General features: G+C 40.9%; 1 protein-coding gene across 1 annotated transcript in view; it reads left to right on the top strand.

The window, feature by feature from the left end:
* Positions 1 to 13838, top strand: part of alien (COP9 signalosome complex subunit 2 alien) — a 424708-nt gene that overhangs the window by 221929 nt on the left and 188941 nt on the right. The window lies entirely within an intron of this gene.

The following is a 13838-nucleotide window of genomic DNA, read 5'->3' as shown; positions in this document are numbered from 1 at the left end:
TGGGACCGGTTTTAATTTTTTGTTCATGATTATGTCTATTTCCGTTCTGAGTTGAAAAAATCTTTTTAACCTATTACTGCGACTCAGCCATTGTACCTCCGTATGGTACAACCAATCGCCATATTCGCTTTTGATTTGCTCCAAGAAAATTTTGCCGACCGGGCTTGCCAGGTGGGTAAAGTGCCTGCCTAGCAACCCAAAGGTCGCGGGTTCGAATCCCGCCTCGGGCTTGGATCAAAGTACTGCCAAAACCTTGGCAGGTGCATTATGATCACAGAAGCCATTGCGCCAATAACTACCAAAAAGAAAAAAAAAAAAAAAAAAAAATTTAAACTGACGGATGGTTCAGGCCATTTTTGCATATAAAATTCGCAATATTAATTATAGTGGACATGATTGAGTTTGAAGACAAAAATGTACCACACAACGATTGCTGGTGAATAACACAATGAAATTGCATAGGTCTTTCGATGTTTTTGGAATCAAAATATTTATTAACATGGCAGATGCAAATGCGAGATTTCTTTTTTTGGAAAAGAAATCTTTTCCAAAAAAAAATTTCTATAGAATAAATTTTGACGAGGCGGAGGAAATCATCTCGTGGGCCGTAGGTTGGGGGCCCCTAATCTAGAAGACTCTTAATTTCGGTGTACATTTCTTCAACCTCTTCATCATGGCTCGATGTTGGTGCATAAATCATTATAACCTTTAGCTTATACCTCTTAGAAATCCTGAGTAGTAGTCTTGACACCCTTGGTGATGTACTTTTGAATTCCAAAATGTTGTTTTTTTATATCTTTATGGACCAGAAAGCCAGCTCCACCTTTACTCCTTTCACTGTTTCCATTGGTGTACAGCAGATTTCCATTTGATAAACTTATAAGTGATTCATTTCTTCTTGTTTCAGCCAAACCGATGATATTCCAATTCACATTTTCTAATTCCTTTTCCAGCTCTGATATCCTGTCTTCACCTAGGAGTGAAGGCATTATATCCCAAATCTGTTACTCTGTTTTAAGTGTCAAAAACTTGAAAACAAATAGTTTACACAAGCACACACATCATGTACTTGTATCAGATGTGCATCAAATAAAATTTGAACAGTGACTGCTCAGCTCACACACAAAAATGCCCATATTTCCGGGGAGAACTGTTTGTCTATTTTGGAACATGTGTTAGATGGAACAAAGAAATACACAAAGGTTATCCAAAAACAAGGAAAAATAGTTTAGCCAAGTGACTTATACACAAATAGAGGTCAGATATAAAGCTGTAAAAAAATTATTCCTCCGCGTCTCTTTCTATGAATAAGATATTTATTCCTGGCAAAGCAACAAAATAAATACTCAATTCTCAAATAATCTCAGTCCCACCAGACTTTTTACACTCCTTTACAGTAATGTATTTAACAAACAGTGCTTGTACTGCTTCCCTTGGGTGCAGCACAAAATAAAAAAAAAAAAAAAAAAAAAAAAAGCTTCTGCAAAAATATTTGGTTCAGGATTAATAACTGTACAGTCAGTCCTCGTATAGCACGATATTTGTGTTCCTAGAAACCGTCATGCAATGCAAAATTGTGCACTATAAACAACAGGCCCTATGAGAAAAATAGGGTTAGGTACTGACCAGCCAAGATTGAACACACATTTGTAACCAAAACATTACCAAACACAATAAATAATCGTAATGAAATACTTATTTTATTACGATCATTACGTAATAAAATATTGCTAATGATTTTGCTTCTACCGTAAGCAAACTTGTTTTTTGTTTGATTTTCTATCCAAACAGATGAGAGCCGTTCCATCTCTTCCAATTCTTTGTGTCTTAATCTAATGGATTTTAATTACACTTTGAGTTGTTCCTGCTACGAAAGCTGTTTTTATTTTCTCTACATTCTTTCTAATTCTCAGAGTTGCCTCATTTAGATCTGTAGCACGTGCAGTATCACATGGTCTTTCATTTCGCTCAAAGCGTTTCACAATATGGCGGACTGGCCATAAGCCTTACCGAGGAAACCCCGGTGGGCAGGAGACCGGTATGATTTTGGCCATAAACCATAGTATGAGGCCACTATAAATTTTCCCGGGTAAGAATTTTTGACCCAGTCTGCCTCTGTCTGTATTGCTTTTCTTTTGCTCTCTGAATCTGCAGTGTCTTCACCAGGACGCTTCCTTTTCACACCTTTTAAATATTTCACTCATTTTTAGGGAATAAAGCACAATTATGAAACGAGGAGGCATGCTTGATACACATAAACAAAGCTGCACACCTGTAGCAACTGAATAAACAACACCCTAAAGGCAGAGATACACTATTAACACCTCACATTTTACTAAACCACATTTCTAGTGGTTACTACCATAAAACAATAAAAACAATTTCCTAAAGGCAGAGGTACACTATTAACACCTCACATTTTACTAAAGCACATTTCTAGGAGTTACTACCATAAAACAATAAAAAACAATTTCCAGTTGTGTTTCTGCTAGTGGAATCTGTTATAAACTGGTAGTAAACTCGATCTAATTGCATTTGCGATTATACTGATAGTTGGAATTGTGTGGGTTTTTACGTTATTATGGTGAAATGTGTTTCCCCTTCACTGATATAAAAAACATAAATATATTTTCAGAATCTTCTCTTCATTCCTATCGTGTTGCGTTCGGTTGGGGTAATTCTGCATTCGACTGCCATTTCTTGTAAACACAAAGGCGAATCGTGCATAAGTGAATTCTGTTCGTGTTATATAAGATATCGTTCCCCTATTTATAAATCGTGTATGATCGAATTCATGTAGTGTAAACATGTGTTATACGAGGACTGACTATACTTATAAAAACTATATATGTATTTAGAACCAAAAAACCATCTTTTTTTTGGAAATATAGATATGGTTTTAAAGTTTTTGAAGTGACGTGTTATGGTTTTTGCAGACTAGTTGATGGAAACATCTGTGAGGTGGTGTGAATGTTCTTGTTACTTTGTTAAGCAGATAAGGTGCATATCATGGTTGGCATTACTCCAAAAAATAAAATAAATAAATAAAAAATACAAAATATAATAATAAAATACATGCACACACAATATATATATACAGTGTGATTCACTACCAGTGCAACAAACAAACTTGCAGGAGGTGTAGGAGGCACAAAGACGAATCGGAATCACATAGCATTGCAGGGTCCAAAATGCCTTCGTCATGCGGTAGAGGACGCTGAACGGGAGGTCGCGTGAACAGCGATCCCACTGCAAGTCAGCATTTGCTAACCGGTTCCCGAGGCAGTAGGATGGACGAGTATTCAAATGTTGAACTGGCCGACATGCACCTCGCCTATGGAGCTGCGAACTGTAATGGGCGCACCACTCTGTGCTTGTGCGAGGAGCTGTTTACAAATGATACATGCAGGAGCAATCATGTGGTGTGAATGTTACTGGTGTTACCCTATGCATTGCAGTTGAGAAACTGGCTGGTCATATGGGCATTAACAATTTCGAGGCTAATGATGGGTTTCTGTGGCGTTTTAGAAATCGCCATGGCATGTGTAACAGGAAAGAGCGCAGTGAAGCTGGGTCTGCTGCAACGCATTCAGTTGAGCCTTTAAGTCTTCACCTCAATGAACTTATAAAGAAGGAGGGCATGCTCTTATCCCACTAAAAAATACTCAAGCCTTCAGAAACAAAGACAAAACTCCTGGAAAGAAAATGAGCAAAGAGTATTTTTCTGCTTTATACTATGTGATGGCCTTCATACTGGTGATGGCCTCCATCACCTGGAGCTGGCTGTTGTAGGCAAATCATCACACCCACATGTTTTGAAAGATTACATGACACAGTTGCCTATTATCTACTACAGGAGCATGGTTCAACACCAGCATATTTTCTGACTGGTTTTGTCCCTGAAGTATATCGATATCAGCAAGATGTCTTAAAGGTGGTTCCCAACGATGTAAAGGCTCTTTTTTTATTAATGCTCCTACTCACCCAGTTGCTGAGAAATTAGTCAGTAGTAATGGCAAGGTCTGTACCATTTTTCTTACTCCTAATACAACCTCTTTGATACAATCCATTGATCAAGGAGTCATAGTTTCATGCAAGAGGCTCTATTAGCGATTACTTGAATGAAGTTTTGGTCATCATTGAGGAGGAAAAAGATAACTGAAGACACAAGAGGCCAGCATACTCTGCAAAACATAAAAAATTATAACATCGTCAGCAATTTACAACTTTGCTGACTCTTGTGGAATAACGTAAAAACCACCACACTGGCTCATAGCTGGGAGAAGTTGCTCTTTAATCGTGACCCTGACATTGATTTTGATGGGTTTGGCCTGCAGTCTTCTTCCAAATGCTATGCCATACGGGGGGGGGGGATGCTACAGTGGAGTAGCATCTCTCTCTTTCTCCTTGTGACTGACTGGTTAGAGGAAAGTGACAGTGACAGACCCAGACTACCAGATCTTTGACACCAGAGGAGATTACTGATGAAGTGAGAGCAGGTGACATTGAGGGGGCATCCAGTGATGAGGAAGAAATTATTAACAAACCAAAAAGGACAGCTTATGAGAGCACTCATAAGCTGAGAGGGGGGGAGGGGGGGAGAGAGAGAGAGAGAGAGAGAGAGAGAGAGAGATGCTACAGTGGAGTAGCATCTCTCTCTCTTTCTGCTTGTAACTGACTGGCTAGAGGAAAGTGACAGTGACAGACCCAGACTACCAGATCTTTGACACCAGAGGAGATTACTGATGAAGTGAGAGCAGGTGACATTGAGGGGGCATCCAGTGATGAGGAAGAAATTATTAACAAACCAAAAAGGACAGCTTATGAGAGGCACTTGATCTTGCCATTCAGTATGTCAGCCCTTTCAGACAACAGTGAAATTCAGCCCCACTACCACCATTTACGTACATTGAGAAAGGCTGTCATAAGGGAGCAGTATAAGGGAGAAACAGATGAAGCTGGACACATTCTTCAAACCTGTTGCTGCTCTTGCCCCATCTTCATCCCAACCTGCCTCATCATCATAGCTGGCCACTTCAGTGGAACTAAAGAGATTGATCACAGATAAATTATTCTGAGTCCCACTATACGATCACAGTACACAAACTCAGTTCTACTCCATCAAGGTAAGAGAAAATAGTTTTTGATTTTTGTTTTTGTTACTTATTGTATTACTTACATTGCTTATAAATAATGTTATCTGCATTGTGTGTACACTACCTATTATATTAATTATGTTTACTATGGGTACTATAAAGTTAAATGTTTTGTTAAATATTCATTTGGAAAATTTGGACTCGCAGTATTTTCGGACCACCCTTCCCGCTACTAGTCTGCGAAATCGAGGGTAATCTGTATTTCAAATTTTCGCATGCTGAACACATGAAAAATTTGAAATAAACTTGAAAAATAATGAAAATTTTTGTTTCACTGAGAATGCATAAAATGATACTATTTTTAAATTTTTCATTAAAAAATAATAAAATAAAAAAAAACACGAAATACATTACAAAGTATTACAATCCTTGGAGTATGCCGTTGGTCAAACATTGATATACTTCAAGTAGAATTCAGAAAACATATAAAAATTTTTTCTAGAAATAAAAAAAAAATTGAGTAACTGATAAGTGTATGATCTTACACCTGCAAGCATTCCCAGGTTAATAGAAAAAGACTCCAAAATCCTCATCCACCTTCTGTTTGTTTGTTTGTTATTATTTTGTTTTTAGGAGCATTAGCAACTAAGGCCATATTGCTCTGGGACGGTGGTCATTCCCTTGTCCTTTCCACATCTTCCGTATTTGGTGGTTACTGGCTCGAACCCCGGTCCAATCAAGAAGCATGTGCTACGCACTGCTGCTCCTTCCCACCTGGCTACGGAGATGCCCATCCACCTTCTAAGAACATGGAAATTGGGAAACATCGTTACATTGAGCGACTGTAAATAATGGATTTTAAAATTCAGTGAAGCTGTCAAAGATTATGCACCCAGTTTTGTGTTTATTATTATTATTTAATGTTTGCATTAAACAGCACATGCTAATCTGTTTTGGCCTGCAGGAAACTTATATCAGGCTACAGGACTTCCTGTATAGGAAACTATTTAGTGTGTGTGGGAAAGATTGAATAATTGAAGGAATAATGTACAGAGGAGTCACTTTCTCCATTCGTGAACCTTTGTTTACAGTTATGGCATCACAAACAAACATGCTTGTGTTCAAGCATGTTTGTCTGTGAACAGCAATCTGCTTAGTTGCTTTAATCCTCATAACCATGTGGTCAGTTTAAATTCTACCAAGGGATCTCATAAAAAGAGTTCGATGTGCTACTCCTACAGCTTTTCTATCCCCCTCCCCACCTTTCTCCCACTGTTTGATAGGAGATTCAAAAGGTTGTTATCCCCTTTGGATCTACTCAACTGCCATTAACAGGAAATGGCAATTAAGAAAGAGACATATAAACTACTGGATAAGCATAATCTTTCATTTCTTAACAATGGCATGCACATCTATATCCATTTTTCTATAGTTATATATATAAAACTATAAAACAACTCTGTGGTACTACACTGACAGTGGTAGAGAATGAAAGGGACTTGGGGGTGGTTGTGCAGGCAGATATGAAGTTCTCTGAGCAGTGCAAATGGGCTGCAAGAGTAGCTCATGGAGTATTGTCAATGATATACAGGAATTTTTCCAGCAGGGATAAGGAAGTGATTATTCCCTTGTATAAGGCAATGGTCAGGCCACACCTAGAGTACTGTATACAGGTCCGGAGGCCTCATTTCAAGAAGGATGTAGAGCTGCTGGAACGAGTACAGAGAAGGGCAACAAGATTAGTGAATGGAACAAAGGGGTGCTCTTATGAAGAAAGGCTTAAGTTTTGCAAATTACAGTGCCTGGAGACTAGGCACCAGCGAGGTGATCTGATAGAGGTGTATAAAGCCTTGAATGGTTTGAGCATGCTCAATGCTGATGGGATTCTTCCTCTAGCTCAGAAAAATCACTTGAGAGGGCATAAATTCAAATTGAGGAAAGACAGATGTATGATAGACGTGCGGAAATTTGCCTTTAGCCAGCGGGTGGTTGGTTGGTGGAACAGACTTCCATCCCTTGTAGTGGAGGTTGATAGCCTAAATAAGTTTAAGGCTCAGCTGGACAGGTATTTTGAATGAACAGAGGGGTGAAGTGGAAGTGGGTTTTTTTTTTTGGCTGATGCTGCATAAGCTTGCTTTCTTGCATCAAATGCCTCTACTAATGCTAATGCAAGATAAAAATATAATGAAATGTATACCAGAAGAGTGGCCTACCATTGAAGAGAAAATGATTTTAACAAATAAAATAGCAATAAACACAAGAATAATGAGGAATAGTGTACTGTTGGAGAAACAGGCCTAATTAATTTAGAAAAAAAAAAAGGTTTAAATTAAGAGAAATTTAGCGGCGCCCATACAGCAAAGCACCAGTTTCCAAATTACATGAAATATCACTATATGCTATTGTAATTTACCAACATTACAAACAGATAAGCAGAAAAAACTGAAAATAATATTGAATTGGACAGAAAAGACTGACAATTATGCCCTGCTCATATACAGGGTGATTCACTACAAGTGCGACAAACTTGCAGGAGGTATAGGTGGCACAAAGATGAATCGGAATCACATAGCATTGCAGGGTCCGAAATGCCTTCGTCATGCGGTAGAGGACATTGAACGGGAGGTCTCGTGAACAGCGATCCCGCTGGAAGTCAGCATTTGCAAACCATTTTTGTTGAACAAACCAAGTAGCAAAAGTCCTCCGGAGTGGACTTTTGGCAAAAAAAATTATTTTTTGCATGCAGTTTCTTTTTGACCACATCATAGTATCCAATCAAATTGGTGAGGTAAGATTTCCCCGTAACAAATTCATGCTGTGTCTGAACTGTTACTGCAGTCCTGTCTAGATTATTCTGCATTGCTTCTTTAACCAATGACTCCACATTACTTTTACCCGAACAGAAGTTAAACTAACAGGTCAGTAAACACTCGTGTTACCGTTTGTGAATCTAGGATAAATTTGCACTTCTCCAGTCCGTGTGGGCCTACTCTGAATCCGAGGATGATCTCATAATTATGGCTAAAGGTTTGTGTACTTCCTTTGCTGTCTCCCTTAATATAAGTGGATAGATCCCATCCACCACAGGTGCCTTTCTTATATTTGACTTCAACAATTTCTCCTCCACTTTCCTCTCAAATATTAAAATGTCATTTAGCATCCTACTAGAGTTTGATAAAGTCTCTGGCCTCCACTTCTCTTTTAAGAATTCCTAATATGTGAATGTATATGTAAAATACTCATTCAGTTTGTCAGCTAACTGAGAACGATCAACAAAGTCGAACCAATGATGTCAAGTGAACAAATGTATTTCAACCCCTTCTAGAATTTACTTAAGTAAAGAAGCCTTTGCTGTTTTCCTTTCAGAGTGATAATACCCAAATGTAATTTTTTTAAAATACAAAACAGAGTACTTGAACTTCAATCAAGCACACTTGATAATGTTTACTTTTGACAGTTTTGATAGGCAATACACCGATGAGCCGAAACATTGACCAGCGAGTAGTTATGCAAATCGAAACAACTGCAGGTTAACTGTTGCACGTGTGTGGGTCAGGACACGGTATAAAAAACACCTGACACTATACTGAGCTCTAGTAATCAGTGGTGCTTTTGTCCTACAGATGGGAAAGGCAGTGGACTTAAGCGAGTTTGACAACGGCCAAATTGTAATGGCCAGACAACTGGGTCAGAGCTTATACGAAACGGCATGGCTGGTGGGGTGCTAACAGTCAGTCGTGGTTAGTACCTACCAAAAGTAGTTCGAGGAGGGAAAACCCATAAAGTGACGGCGAGGTGTTGGACGACCACGGCTTGTCGATGCTCGAGGTGAGCGAAGGCTCTCCTGGATGGTATGTGGCAACAGAAGGGCATCTGTGGTGCAATTCGCCAATAATTGGAATGCTAGTGACAGGAATAATGTCACAACACACAGTGCATCGAACCCTGCTGAAAATGGGGCTGCATAGCCACAGGCCGCTACGAGTGCCCATGCCAACCACGGTTCACCAGTGACAGCGACTACAATGGGCATGTGAACATCGAATGGAACTTGAGTGATTAGAAGAAGTCATCTGGTCCGATGAATCACATTTCCTGTTGCACTATGTGGACGGCCAGGTACATGTGTGTGAGTCGTGTACTGGTGAAGTAATGGTGCCTGGATGCACCTTGGGACGAAAACATGCCAGTGCCAGCGATATTCTGCTGGGATACCCTTGGTCCAGTCATCCATGTGGCAGGCACTCTGACATCTACCACCTACCTAAACGGAAGATCTGAATGAAGGATGAATAGCAGCCATTCTGGCGGCCTGAGCCAAGCACTAGCTTGGCTCACCTTTAACACCCCTGCCACCACACCTTTCCTTCTTGTGAGGCATGGGCCTGCCTCACTGACCACCTGGGGGATCTCTGTTGCCCCATACTTCTGCCTCCCCCCACTCTACCTATACACGACACAAACGCCCTACACACTAAATTTAATCTAGCCCAAAAATAATCTTCGCTCAGTCTCGGCCTAATTAACTCACGCACTGCCCTGCTCTTTCCATATGAATGCAAACATCCAAAATAATTACGATTGCATGGATGCATATATATTATGTATCACTGTTGTGTATATGTATATATGTGTGTACATTTTTTTTTTTAGGTCCTAGCCACTGAAATCTCAGGAAATTACGCTGCAGGACCTGCCAGAATAACTTAAGTCTACTGAGTTCCTGGTCCGCCTCCACGGGGTGAAGGTGGGGCAATGCTGGGCTCCAGCGGCTAAATGACCAGATGAACAACAGTACACGACATTACACAGGTACAATACTCACACACTTTTAAACATCTGGCATTCCCAGCGAACTGGTACACCCAAAAAGAAAGCAACACGGAGATGAGGGGAACCTCCTGGTGTCGCATGACAACAATATACCTCACACAAACATCATTGCTGACCAGGTGTACACCCCCTTCGTGGCAACGGGCTTCCCCTCTGGCGGTGCCATCTTTCAGCAGGATAATGCACCATGCCACACTGCCTGGATTGTTTGAAATTGGTTCGCGGAACATGAGGAAGACTTGCATGTATTGCCCTGGCCTCCAAATTTCCTGGACATCAATCTCATCGAGCATCTGTGGTTTGTGTTGGAAGAGCAACTCCGATCTGCAGTGGCTCAACCACAGACCTTACAGGAGTTAAAGGATCTGCTGGTTACGTGTTGCCTACAAGATACATTTAGAAATCTTGTAGCTTCCATGGCTCGTCGGGTACAAGCTGTTCTGGCTGCATGTGGAGGACCAACATCATATTAAGGCGTTGGTCATAATGTTTTGGCTCATTGTTGTATATACAGGGTGTCTCAAAAATATTGGCACAAATGTTTAGGGGAGGTAGGTAACATCTAAAGGAATGTGAATCGCATAGGAACCCATAAACGGAAACGTCACGGGAAAGTAGTAGCAGAGGCACAAGAAGCAGAAATGACACAAGACAGTAATTAGTGGAAAACATTTATTTGACATAATATTAACAATGGAGTATGAGATGGATGCATTTCATAATGTTACAACAGATACTCGAAGGTTCCACCATGAGACACGATGCATGCGTGACACCAACACAGCATGGATTGGCGGACATGGTCGAACACACCTGGAGTTTCTTTGACAGTAGCAGCAGCACAAACGAGTCTTACCACGAGATCCATTTCCGTCTCCACAGGCGATTCATGCACGATAGATTTGAGGACCCCCACAGAAAGAAATCAAGGCTCGATAAATTAGGTGAGCATGGGGGTCAGGCAACAGGTCCACCCCGGCCAATCCATTGACGTCCAAAATGCCTATTCAGATGGTCACGAACACGCCTTCCATAATGGGCAGGCGCCCCGTCATGTTGAAACCAAATGTTGCGTCTCACATTTGCTGAAACATCGTCAAGTAACCCTGGTAGAACTTGTTCAAGAAATATCCGATATTTAGTGGAGTTCATGCGGGATGGTAAGAGGTATGGGCTGACTAAGCAGTCACCGACCATACCTGCCCACACATTTATTGCGAAGCAATGTTGTGCCGCATGGGGGTGCACACCATGTGGTGTGCGCCCCCATGATTATTCTTCTTCTTCTTCTTTGGTCCTTAGCTGGCAGCTGGGGGAGGCGGTTGGCCACGCAACCAGTATGCTGCTGTAGGTGCCGCAGGGTTTCGGACTTGCTCTGTGATGTTCTTCCATACCTTACGATCCATGGCTTCAGTCCTGGCCTGGTTAAGGTCGAGACGTCGGCTCTTCAAGTCATCTTCCACTTGCTTGGACCACGTTTTCCTAGGCGCGGTCCGTTGGATGCTCCATTGGGTGGGTCGTTGTCTCCAAAGGAGTGTGGATGGTATTCTGTTCGTGCCCATTCTACATACGTGGCCAAACCATCTGAGCCTTCGCTTCTGGATTTGGTCGGCAATGGTTGGTTGCTGTTGGCATCTGGCGCGGATGGTGTCATTAGTGATGCGGTCGCGAAGAGAGATGCCCAAGATCTGCCGCAGGCATCGCATTTGGAATACCTCAAGTTTGTTCAAATCTAACTTGAGACAAATCCATGTTTCCGATCCGTAAAGAAGAATGGGCAGGATCAAAGTCCGGAAGAGTCGGATTTTAGTCTTTGTGGAAATGTTGGTCCTCTTCCATAGACACCATTTGAGCGAGGCGAACGCAGTGGCCGCCTGTCCAATTCTGCTGTGGATTTCCATGGTGGATGCAACTTTCTTCTCCTGGACCAGCAACCCAAGGTATTTAAAGTCCTGCACTTGCTCGATCTGGACGCCTTCGAGATAGATGGTGGTTTGCAACCCATCTGTTGTCAGGGCCTTTGTCTTACCAGCATTGATCTTCAAACCGTATGGCCGGGCAATGCGGGCAATGTCGTAGAGGATGTCCGTGGCTTCAGCGTCGTTACCGGCAAGGATAGCACTATCATCAGCAAACATCAGGTCAGTCACATAGTGATCCTTATCATATTGTATGCCCTGTCTGTTTCTGAATGCTTGCCTCATAATAGCGTCGACCACGATGTTGAAAAGCAATGGGGAGGCTACATCCCCTTGGCGGACTCCAGTTTGGATGGTAAATTCCTCAGATAAATCGTTCTGGATGCGCACCTGGCTGGTTAAACCGTTGTATGCAGTTTGGAGGAGTGTGATGACTTTTCGAGGTACATGTTCAACCTTTTTCCATAAGGCAGGCCGGTGGACACAGTCGAAAGCAGGCTTAAAGTCAATGAAAACAATGACGGTTCGCTGTCCACACCAGATCCTCTCCTCCATCAGCTGACGAATGGCAAAGATTTGATCACAGCATCCTCGCCCGGGTCTAAATCCTGCCTGTTCTTCTCGACTGGTTTGCTCGCGATGTTTTTGCAGTCTTGACTGGATGATCTTCATAAAGACCTTTCCGATGATGGAAAGGAGGCTGATGCCACGGTAGTTCTTGCAGTCCCGGTTATCACCTTTCACCCATGATTATTAGATTTGTAAGCAGCACTAATTTGGTCATTGGGTCTTTTCATAGGGGATGTCACCCCAACCCACCACACAAAAAAGTATTCCAATGCAGTAACTGAAATTAAATTGGCACAGTTTACTGGAACATTCGATTTTTAATCATGGCAATCATTCCCCCATAAAAAAGCATGACGCAGAGTACTCTGTGCTGAGAGAGCTGACTCAAGGTCAAACTGTGGAGTATGTATTATGTCTAAATGAATAATCAAGCAATTGTTGTGAATACAGCTGTTGTGTCCCTTTAGGTCAAATAATTTGGTTTTCTCTGTGTAGTACAGTAGTTAGGAGTAAAGGAGGAGGTGGGGAAGATATTTCAGTACAGTAGTTGAGATCAAATAAATTGACATGCTTTTCTGCATTCAATTTTTGATCATTTGGAAATTGGCTGCTGTGACATTTGTTCCTAAACTTGACATGAGATTGATCCTTATTATCAAAAATTGAATGTAGTAAAGCATGCCAATTTATTTGATGCCAGCACCTACATAATTGAAAATGAAAAACCATATACAAAAAAAAAAAAAAAATGCAAAAAACAAACAGATCTATATTACGTTCTTAGCATTTTTTCACCAACCTTTCATGGAGTAAAATAAAATTAAAATAAATAAAACAAAACAAATCTTGATAACTATATTTTCAATAACCTGTATTTACAAAATTAATATACGTATTACAATATTAAAAGTATTAAAACACAAGATTAAAATGCATTAAAATATACTAAGTTAAAAGCGATAAAATCTCGTAGCTTTCAAAGGCTCCAGCCTTCTTCTTCAGCAGTACTCTCTATTATTCAGTACACCTTTAAATATCAGCAGGGTAATGGTAGGCATCACGTTTCCATTCTCACGTGTTCCGCTCTCTTGCATTGTGGAACCGGAAGTGGCTCGAACGGAAGTCGTACGGAACCGTTCATCCTTTTTTAGGATAATAGTCTCTAAAAGGGGGTGAATCCGTACACCCCTGTCCCTATTAATGTTGGTTGTAGAGCTGATCCGCAAACTCTCGAGCCACTTACGGTCCCAGAACCTGTTGTGAATAATAGAGAGTACTGCTGAAGAAGAAGGCTGGAGCCTTTGAAAGCTACGGGATTTTATCGCTTTTAACTTAGTATATTTTAATGCATTTTAATCTTGTGTTTTAATACTTTTAATATTGTAATACGTATATTAATTTTGTAAATACAGGTTATTGT

The sequence above is a fragment of the Mastigoproctus giganteus genome, chromosome 2 (assembly GCF_048544385.1).
Source record: "Mastigoproctus giganteus isolate SK-2022 chromosome 2, ASM4854438v1, whole genome shotgun sequence".
NCBI classification, from domain to species: Eukaryota; Metazoa; Arthropoda; class Arachnida; order Uropygi; family Thelyphonidae; genus Mastigoproctus; species Mastigoproctus giganteus.
This window is presented reverse-complemented; position numbering and strand designations above follow the sequence as displayed.